We start from the raw sequence: 12,044 nt of genomic DNA, 5'->3' as shown, positions 1-12,044 counted from the left end.
GGAAGACACCCATTAGAAGATGTTTCACGATGTTAAAGCTTTTACTACACACATATAATGAAAAACAACAATCTACCCCCTCCTTCCGCCCCCACCCCCTTGGCAGGGCCAATTTTAACCCAAGGGCTTTTATTTGAACAAACTTGGTAGACACCCATAAGAAGATGTTTCATGCTAAACATCTAAGCTCTAGCTCATTGGGTTTTTTTAAAAGAAGATTTTTTAAGTTTTTACTATACACATATAGTTAAAACCAATGACACGGCTGGGGCCGGGCCAATTTTGACTCAAGGGCTTTTTTTTTTTTAACAAACTTTGTAGACACTCACTAGAAGATTTTTCATGCTTAATATCTAAACTCCAGCTATTTGGGTTTTTTCAAAGAAGATTTTTAAGTTTTTGCTATATACAATATTAGAAGGAAAATCAATGACCCCCTAGGACACGGCCAATTTTGACCCAAGGGCTTTTATTTGAACAAACTTGGTAGACACCCATTAGATAATGTTTTATGCTAAATATCTTAGCTCTAGCTCTTTGTGTTCTTTAAAAGAAGATATTTTAAGTTTTTACTAAATGCATATAGGGAAAATCAAAGACCCCCTGGGGCGGGGCCAATTTTGACCCCAGGGCTTTTATTTGAACAAACTTGGTAGACACTCATTAGAAGATGTTTCATGCCAATTATCTAAGCTCTAGCTCTTGAGGTTTTTTAAGAGAAGATATTTAAAGCTTTTACTACATGCATATAGGGAAAACCAAAGACCCCCTGGGGCGGGGCCAATTTTGACCCAAGGGCTTTTATTTGAACAAACTTGGTAGACACTCACTAGAAAATGTTTCATGCTTAATATCTAAACTCTGGCTATTTGGGTTTTTACAAAGAAGATTTTTAAGTTTTTACTATATGCATATAGGGAAAATGAATGACCCCCTGGGGCGGGGCCAATTTTGACCCCAGGGCTTTTATTTGAACAAACTTGGTAGACACCAATTAGAAGATGTTTCATGCTAAATATCTTAGCTTTAGCTCTTTGGGTTCTTTAAAAGAAGATTTTTTAAGTTTTTACTATATGCATATAGGAAAAATCAAAGACCCCCTGGGGCGGGGCCAATTTTGACCCCCGGGCTTTTATTTGAACAAACTTGGTAGACACTTATTAGAAGATGTTTCATACCAAATATCTAAGCTCTAGCTCTTGGGGTTTTTTAAGAGAAGATATTTAAAGTTTTTTCTTTCGGTTGCCATGCAACCAGAGTTCTGCATGGAATTGAATTCTTTGAACAATTTTTAAAGGTGACCACCAAAGGAACATTCCTGTGAAGTTTGGATGCAATTGGCTTAGTGGTTTATGAGGAGATGTCATTTAAAGTAAAAGTTTACGGACGGACGCCGGACGAAAAGCGATCACAAAAGCTCACCCTGTCACTTTGTGACAGGTGAGCTAAAAATAGAATTAAAAAAAAAAAAATTTGTTTTGCATTTCTGATTTTTAAAGCAGAAGATTACACTTTATAGATTTTAGAAAGTAGTAAGTTTTAATATCATGAAACAAGAGGGCCATGATGGCCCTGAAGTCGCTCACCTGTATATAGGCCCACAGAGCGGGGCCAGTTTAAACCCCAGGGCTTTTATTTGAACAAAATTGGTAGACACCCATTAGAAGATGTTTCATGCTAAACATCTAAGGTCTAGCTCGTTGAGTTTTTTTAAAAAAAAAATTTTTTTAAAGTTTTTACTATACACATATAGTTAAAAGCAATGACATCCCTAGGGCAGGGCCAGTTTTGACCCCAGGGCTTTTATTTGAACAAACTTTGAAGACACTCACTAGAAGATGTTTCATGCTTAATATCTAAACTCTAGCTATTTGTTTTTATTCAAAGAAGATTTTTAAGTTTTTGTTATACACATATACATGTACATGTATAAGGAAAATTAATGTCCCCCGGGGTAGGGCCAATTTTGACCCCAGGGCTTTTATTTGAACAAACTTTTAAGACACTAATTGGAAGACGTTTCATGCTTAATATCTAAACTCTAGCTATTTGGGTTTTTTCAAAAAAGATTTTTTAAAAAGTTTTTGCAATACACATATAAGGAAAATCAATGACCCCCGGGACAGGGCCAATTTTAACCCCAGGGCTCTTATTTGAGCAAATTTGGTAGACACCCATTAGAACATCTTTCGTGCTAAGTATCTTAGGTCTTGCTCTTTGGGTTCTCTAAAAGAAGTTTTTTTTTAAAGTTTTTACTATATGCATATAGGGAAAATCAATGACCCCTGGGGCGGGGCCAATTTTGACCCCAGGGCTTTAATTTGAACGAATTTGATTGACACTCATTAGAAGATGTTTCATGCTAAATATCTTAGCTCTACCTCTTTTGGTTCTTTAAAAGAAACTTTTATAAGTTTTTACTATATTCATATAGGGAAAATCAATGACCCCCTGGGGCGGGGCCAATTTTGACCCCAGGGCTTTTATTTGAACAAAGTTGATAGACACTCATTAGAAGATCTTTCATGCTTAATATCTTAGCTCTAGCTCTTATTGTTTTCTAAAAGAAGATTTTTTAAGTTTTTACTATATGCATATAGAGAAAATCATTGACCCCCGGGGCAGGGCCAATTTCGACCCCAGGGCTTTTATTTGAACAAACTTGATAGACACTCACTAGAAGATGTTTCATGCCAAATATCTAAGCTCTACCTCTTTGGTTTTTTTTAAAAGCAGGTATTTTAAGTTTTTTCTATTGGTTGCCATGGCAACCAGAGTTCTGCATTGAATTAAATTCTTTGAACAATTTTTAAAGGTGACCACCAAAGGAACATTATTGTGAAGTTTGGATGAAATTGGCTCAGCGGTTTATGAGGAGATGTCATTTAAAGTAAAAGTTTAAGGACGCCGGACGGCCGGACGAAAGCGATCACAAAAGCTCACCCTGTCACTTTGTGACAGGTGAGCTAAAAAAATTCTGTCAACCTACATTCTACCTAAAATATCAATATATTTATAAATAATCTTAATGATATGAATTGTATGTTTATATTTAGCACAATATTTATTCAAAACTGTACTTAGTTAAGCATTTCAGTGACTTAAATAAACTTTAAGTGGATGATTAAAATGTAAAATTTTAATAGAAGTTGAAATTTTGAAAATATATGTAAATTCTTGGTCATTAAACAAACAAGAGGGCCATGATGGCCCTGAGGTCGCTCACCTGTATAAAGGCCCCCGGAGCGGGGCCAGTTTAAACCCCAGGGCTTTTATTTGAACAAACTTGAAAGACACTCATTAGAAGATGTTTCACGGTGTTAAGTTTGTTAAGTTTTTACTACACACATATAATGAAAAACAATGATCTCCCCCCCCCTCCAGTAGGGCCAATTTTCACCCGAGGGCTTTTATTTGAACAAACTTGGTAGACACCCATAAGAAGATGTTTCATGCTAAACATCTAACCTCTAGCTCATTTGGTTTTTTAAAAGAAGTTATTTTAAGTTTTTACTATACATATATAGTTAAAACAATGACACCCCTTGGGCGGGCCAGTTAAGACCCCAGGGCTTTTATTTGAACAAACTTTGTAGACACTTACTAGAAGATGTTTCATGCTGAATATCTAAACTCTAGCTATTTGGGTTTTTTCAAAGAAGATTTTTAAGTTTTCGCTATACACATATAAGGAAAATCAATGACCCCCAGGGGCGGGGCCAATTTTGACCCCAGGGCTTTTATTTGAACAAACTTTGTAGACACTCACTAGAACATGTTTCATGCTAAATATCTAAACTCTAGCTATTTGGGTTTTTTGAAAGAAGATTTTTTAAGTTTTTGCTATACACATATAAGGAAAATCAATGACCCCCTGGGGCGGGGCCAATTTGACCCCAGGGCTTTTATTTGAACAAACTTGGTAGACACCCATTAGAACATGTTTCATGCTAAATATCTTAGCTCTAGCTCTTTGAGTTCTTTAAAAGAAGATTTTTTAAGTTTTTACTATATGCATATAGGGAAAATCAATGACCCCCTGGGGCGGGGCCAATTTTGACCCCAGGGCTTTTATTTGAACAAACTTGGTAGACACTCATTAGAAGATGTTTCATGCTAAATATCTTAGCTCTAGCTCTTTGAGTTCTTTAAAACAAGATTTTTTAAGTTTTTACTATATGCATATAGGGAAAATCAATGACCCCCTGGGGTTGGGCCAATTTTGACCCCAGGGATTTTATTTTGAACAAACTTGGTAGATACTCATTAGAAGATGTTTCATGCCAAATATCTAAGCTCTAGCTCTTAGGGTTTTTTTAAAAGAAGATATTTAAAGTTTTTTCTTTTGGTTGCCATGGCAACCAGAGTTCTGCATGGAATTAAATCCTTTGAACAAATTCTAAAGGTGACCACCAAAGGAACATTCCTGTGAAGTTTGGATGAAATTGGCTTAGTGGTTTATGAGGAGATGTCATTTAAAGTAAAAGTATACGGACGGACGATGGACGGACGATGGACGAAAAGCGATCACAAAAGCTCACCCTGTCACTTTGTGACAGGTGAGCTAAAAATGAAAGAGACTGGTTTAAATTTGACCAACATATTAATAAATATTACAATATTATTTGATAAATACTGAAGAAGTATACTTTGGGGGAAAAATACATGCCCATCTGCTTATATATAATTTTTATGTTTGAATATGTCAATTTCTCAATTACTGTCAAATGTGTTTACTTGAAACTGGACCTTTGAATTCATATTTATTACAAACAAGAGCAATCAGTGATCACATGTGTCGCCTCATGATGGCCAATTTCATGTTGGGACAAATTTTGTGACAGACAGACAGTGCACAACTAGACTTGGTACTGATCATTCCTGTAAAGTTTGGATAAAATTGCACCAGTAGTTTATGAGGAGTAGTGCGGACAAGCTTTTGCGTATCTGGCAACACACAGAAAAAACACCTTTTTATCAAAGGGCCATCACTCAACCAAAAATCATTCAACCAGAAAACCCGTGCAATATGCGCAAGGACTTGAGCTACCGATCAATCCTGTAAAGTTTCATTGAAATTGCATTAGTGGTATAAGAGAAGTAGTCCGTACAAACTTTAAAAATAAAAATTATTAAAGGGCCATAACTCTAACAAAAATCATTGAACCGGAAAATGCTGACAATATGCACAACTAGACTTGGTACTGATCATTCCTGTAAAGTTTGGATGAAATTGCACCAGCAGTTTATGAGGAGTAGTCCGGACAAGCTTTTGTGTATCTGGCAACACACAGAAAAAAACACCTTTTTATCAAAGGGCCATAACTCGGCCAAAAATCATTCAACCAGAAAACCTGTGCAATATGCGCAAGGACTTGAGCTACGGATCAATCCTGTAAAGTTTCATTGAAATTGCATTAGTGGTATAAGAGAAGTAGTCCGGACAAACTTTAAAATTAAAAATTATTAAAGGGCCATAACTCTGACAAAAATCATTGAACCGGAAAATGCTGACAATATGCACAACTAGACTTGGTACTGATCATTCCTGTAAAGTTTGGATGAAATTGCACCAGTAGTTTATGAGGAGTAGTCCAGACAAGTTTTGTGACGGACGGACAGACAGACGGACAGACAGACGACGGAGAAGTGATCCCTATATGTCGCCACTACTCCGTAGAGGCGACACAAAAATAGATGAGAGGTCAAAAAATCATTTGCCTTGATTATTTTTTAATGTCAAACATTACATGTAGTTAATTAACCATCTGAAAAAAATCATCGTAAAAAAATCAAAACCATAAATGAATACATAAATTTTCTATCCTACTGATATGTGATGTAAGATAAGTTCAAATAATAAACCTACTTCTGTCACGGTTTGATAATGAGATCCTTGTTCTTGAGATCCTTCAATAGCGCATATGTATATACTGCCCGATCACCATTAAATTTGACATTGAACCAAGATGGATATCCTGCTACCTGAAATATGCAGATGGAAAGTTAAAATTAACATGAATGGATACAATGTTTTTGAAATGCTATAAATAATAAAAAAGAATGGATAATAAAATTTGACTTAAAATTAATTAAAAGAGTGTAGAAAAAACCCAAATAGGTAAAATTATCATTGTTATTTCCAGTTATTATCTATGACTATAGATAATTGTATTTCCATCTCAATTTTCATTATGCATTACAATTATAATATTATTCATAAATGATTCTTAAATGGATAACCATGCAATATATGAAAACAATTATGTGCAAAGTAAGTGAACATATGTATATTAGTGTGATGTCTTTTTATCATAAACATGTTGCATTCATTAAAAATGCCACTTCAATTAATCAGTTCATTATAGTCTATCATAAAACTTGTTAGTATTTGTGAAGTTTTTTCAAACACCATCATCATTGTGAGTTTCTTCCAATCACCTGTGCCACAAAAATTGTCATTTGGTTTGTTTTCCATGATACCACTGAAACTGTGATTTTAAGGTCATTTATGTCCCTTTTACATATTATATTTAATCACACTGCATTCTATAAGATGTTGGGTGTATAATTTGATGCTTTTTTCTTCTAAATATGTACCTTTGAAATAACATGTTCTTCAAACCACTGTGACTGACCATCATCTAGCAAGAAAGAAGTTCATGGAAATGTTTCTTCCAACAAGCACTACTTCATCACTGTCATTTGATGGCAATGTTAAAGCATGATGGATCAGTGTTTTCACATTCGTAAGCAATTCTGATAGTAAGTGGTTTGCTTTTTCCATTCACTTTTTTTGACAATTTATATACATCTTTGTTTCCAGTGAGTGTTTGATGTAAAACTTTTTGACGAAAATGTAGCTGAGCTTTCAGTGCCTTTTTCTTATCATTCTCGTTTTTACACAAACATAAATTATTGTCTGCCTGTAAGTCTGATTGCCACAATCCGCATTCTATTATGTCTTCTGTGTGTTTTTTCCAATTTTCTAACTTTTCTGAATTTTTCTCCTCTTTCTCTCTTATTTTTTGTTTCATTATTTCTTTCCTTCTCTCTTCAATCTCTTTCCTTCTTTCTTTAAACTTAATCCTCAGTGATTTCATTTCTTTCCTACACTCATTCAAGATTTCTTGTTTTTTCTTCATGTCCATTTCAAGGAGCCAGTCTCATATTTCCGTGGTTCCCATATTTCCAAGGTATTAGGCTTAAACAGTCCAAAGTGCCTCCTAGACTTCACGAACCTGCCAGTAGTTTTACCTTTACTATTTTATTGTATTTTTATAGAAATATTACATTATACGACTGGAAAAAAATATTCTTTTTATTTAGATTCTGAGCAAAAAAATATTCTTTTTATTCAGATTCTGAGCAAAGTACTGTATTCCTAGAAATGTTCACAACGTCGGCATTTTCGCGGAGACAAACTTTTGCGGATTTGCAGTAACCGCAAATTTGCGAATATTAAGTCGCTACGACCTAAATTACGGTTTTTGGTACGACCTAAATTACAGTTTTTGAAGGCTACGTCTTGGATGCATGACCTTGCCTGTTGGGTACTTTTAATTATTTTATTTTTTTTGACAAGTCGCGCTTTAGAGTCGCGCCTAAAGCGCAACGTTACTCGATACCTTTTTATCTATTGACTAGTCGAACACGGACGGTTGTTCCGTGAACACTTTCATATTTCCTTACCTTTTTCACTATGTGATTAAGTAAGATTTAATCAGACCCGTTAGCTTTTATTCTCATTTGAATCATAACTGACTTTATCTTCAAAATGTCGATACGTTTTTTTTACACAGTATCGGACTGTACATCATATTATAACATCATTCATTATAATAACATAACAGCTGTTATCAAAAGTAGCACAAGTGTACTTTTAACAAAGGATTACACCTACTCCAAAATAAAATCCAAGTCATTCAATGTACGCAAACTGTAAATGCGTTTGTCAACGCCGTCACTAGCGAATAACGTCAATAAGCATGATAATTACTAATAATTGATATTTTCTTTTCCAGCGTGCAAACTAGTGTCAAAAATATACATAAATAATTCTTTACACATTTCTATAGCACCTGTGTTTATATGTTTTTGTGTAAGTAGATTATAATAAATATTCTGCACGTTTATGTTATATTTGGTTGAAGCTAAAAATGTTCGCGGTTTTGTTATAGGTGACATATTCGCGGCTATAAAGATTCGCAGAATCATGCCTACCGTGAAAAGCGCTAACTTTAAACGCACGATATCTTTTCTAGGAATACAGTAAATTATTTCACCATTTTACTTTTAGATTTCATACCTTTTAAGACCAAAATGTCTTTGTTAAACAACCATTGAGATATTTGATAAATGCCAAAGAGAAAATCCCCACATTCAGACAAGCCTAGGTAGGTATAGGTGTACTAAAAAATAAATATTACTATTGGGTTTGCTTTTGAAACTATTAAAATGTAATTGCCTTGGAAATATGAGAACACAACTTTACTCACTAGGCAGTAGATGGGTGTTAATTACAATGCTGTATACATAACTGCTTACATGCACACATTAAACGGAATAAACTATGATGCAACTGACATGTCTATCCTACAATATTCAATGTGTTTTTCAGAGTTTTATCCTTTTAACTTTTGTTGTCTGTGTTAAACAGTTAAGTACCAGTATAAATGATATTGTATTACTTTGACTGTCAGTAACAAAGTTAATTTTAATTTCAATGAAATTAATCAGTATCTATAACTGTATTAATATTACGATTTGACGTGATCCTCGATTGCAACGAACCCTCGACTACCATAATACATAGTCGACACGAAGCTTGTCCAGGAATATTCGTCACCAATGCAGACGGTTCTCTCGGTTGATCCGATATTCACATTTACTATGTTCTCTAACCATTTCAAATTAAACTTATTTTTAACATTTTTGTCACAGTCTTTGATCTTAGAAGCGTTGTTGCAGTTAATTGCTGCCATTATTCATGTAAAAAATATTTTCTTGCTAATCGGCCGACATTTTGTTTTGCAGAATGGTCGGTATATTTAAAGCTATCGTTCATTGGCTTACTATAATAGCGACAATAACTGAGCATACCCGAAAAGCGGTACGGTCTAAATATTTACGGTACGGTCTAAACATTTACAATCGGCGGACAATGGACGGTAGCAAACTCGGCAAAAGAGACTCCCACCCCCAAAATTTAATTTTCTCCTCGGATTTACATCGTTCTCAAAAGTGGTTTGAGGACCTCGAAATCCGCGGATACGCGGAAAATTGGCATCCCTGAACATGATGTATGCCTCTTGAGAAATAAATAAAATGTTTGGTTTCTCTCTGAGCAATCTGTCTACATGTCCAAACAATGATTCTGAATATTAGTTGTGCATAGGTACAGCTTTTGTATCAGCCTTTATTTCTGATGAACAGCTTGCCCATTTTCCATCTCCAATGTAGTCAGTAAAAATGTTAACCATTAAATTTAAAATTGCAGGCAACATTGATTGTAGTATTAATGCCACATCACTATCATATTTTGACTGACTTAACAAGTAGTTCAAAATGACATCAGATTTACTTCTATGAATATTTTCCCCCTCTAACATCAATTTACCTTCAATAAAATTATCAACATCTTTTCCTGCATTTTCAATGTAAACACATATTTTGTAAAAAAAACACAACTTTCTATTACATGAACATCCTTTCGTTCAATAAATAACCACAATGGTGACATTATGAAATAATGTATCAACCCTAATGCCTTGACACCAGCAAGAACAAAATCAATATTAACATCATGTTTAACAGATAGAAGTAATCTGTTTGATGCATCAAAGTCAAGGTATTCTTTAATGTTTTCATGCATAAAATACACATAACTTGCATTTTCCAACAGAATATTGAACCTATTCCCATGATACCGTTGTATCGGCACACTTTTTATTTTATTTTCATTCAAGAAATCTTTGCTGAAAGTGGTAAAATGTCCATAAACACCACTCTTGGCATCCCCACCACAAGAAAAAGCTTTGCTGGCAGTGCGAATTAATCTCACTGTTCCAGATTCATGTAATCTAAAAGCTGAATCATATATTGGCACTTCTTTATCAAAATGACCAGTTTCAATGATTTTTAAACTTTCGCTCGCTGTTTCTGCAATATGTACAAGAGCATGGAGTCCACAAAAAAAATTATTAAGAGATGTTAAAGATTTTTGCTCTCCATCATTTAATGAATGCCAGTTTTCTCCCATTTGTTCTTTCAAAATATCTGTCCTATATGATTGTAAAATGTCATTTTCAATATCATTAAGAATATTATTTAGTGCTCCCATAGTGTCCTGTCCTGACTTTGTAACAATTTGTCTTAACCCTAATGTAATGTATTGCTTGTTTTCTGTTCTTACAAGAAAACCTTCAACTTTTCCCCCAAATTTAGACGTTTCGTCTGATAACAGGCACAAATTTTCCTCATGTGGCAGTACTTCTGCCAAATGTTTTTGTGAGGCGATAAGCCTTTCAATATTCATGTTATTAACTGTTGAAACTGAAGGAAGACGATCTGGTTTTATGTTTACTAATTTTAAAACTCTAGAAATCACACGAGAAATATTGCTGCTCGTAACATTCATACTTAAAAGGTCATATGCACACTCTTGTGTTTCAGTTTTAAAACAATTTTTGGAATTATTAAACATGTTTAAAGTCTTTTCATCATTGTTATTTTCTAAATTTTCACAATATGATTGGAGGTTATTGTTATTTTTCTTTAATACACTAATTTCCTTTCTCATAATTTCAATACTTTCCTTTAAATGAGTGTTTTCTTTCTTTACATTTTCATATTTTTGGCTAAGTCCATTCTTTTGTCTTTGTATATATGTTTTTGCAGATCTTAATTGTTTTATTAATCTATTTTTTTCTAATAATTGATTTGAAAGGTATCCTATCCTTTTTTAAAAAAAATTATTTTCTATCACTTTTTGTGCCAGTCTTGATTTTGTATTAAGTCTGATTTTAATATTTTCTTTAAGGTTATGGTTTTCTTTTAGCAATTCATCATTTTCTTTACAACATTTACCAAAATCTTTTGAAAGTCCAATAATGACATTATTTGCAATTTCAAAGTCTTCCGTCTTCAATTTATTTAACTCTAATTCCACACCATTTTGCTTTTTCTGTTTTTGTATCTTTGGAAAATCAAATTTTTGGTTACAGAAATTTTCAAATTTCACAGCATAGAAATGTTTGTTTTTAGATTTTTGCAAGTTCTTGTATTGGTTTATTATCTTCTCTATTTTCTTTTTTAAACTAACTTTAGTTACAGGCTGTTCTGATTTTTCCATTAGCCATTTCAAACAAAAGTCTTTTCCATTTTTTTTTCAAAAAAATTTATGAGGTCACCAACAGTAATTGATATATCCATTGTATTTACCTTTTATTTTGCTACAAGTAACTTTCTATGCACTGTCACTGTTGCTTTGATTTATTTCCTGAAATTTAAAATTTCATTACAACATGCATCATATTTCTCAATATTTAATCTTGTGCTAAACAGTTTGGCCAAGTAATTTTAAAATGCATCAATTAATATATGTTTGCACAAGTGTAATGAAATATGAACTTTGAAGCAGCACCTGTCCAGGTTCATGCTAATTTTCATGAAAATTTGGAAATGTTTTTAAAAGTACAATATTGTAAAGTTACCAAAAGAATGCAATTATCAATTGCACTTACAACCCATGTTAGCTACCATAAAGAGGTCAAAATATATAAAAATCCCCTGACTGGATTAGTAACCCAGTAAAAATATAGTAAGACACACCACACCCTCTTAATGAGCTACACATGTAAGTCATTTCAAAATCAATCATTGCCTGTATTAATTATAATAGGGACAGTCAACTAAAGCAGACAGATAAAATGCTTTTGTGCCAAACAAACAACAAACATTCATGATTATCAATAAAAGAGAATTAAAAAAATTTGTCTTATTTTTTATTAGTATTATATTATAATATTCATTTTCTTGTATAA

The sequence above is a fragment of the Ruditapes philippinarum genome, unplaced genomic scaffold, assembly GCF_026571515.1.
Source record: "Ruditapes philippinarum isolate M1 unplaced genomic scaffold, ASM2657151v2 ctg3847_1_1_1_1, whole genome shotgun sequence".
Classification (NCBI taxonomy): Eukaryota; Metazoa; Mollusca; class Bivalvia; order Venerida; family Veneridae; genus Ruditapes; species Ruditapes philippinarum.
The sequence above is the reverse complement of the archived record's forward strand: the minus strand, read 5'-3'. Positions refer to the sequence as shown.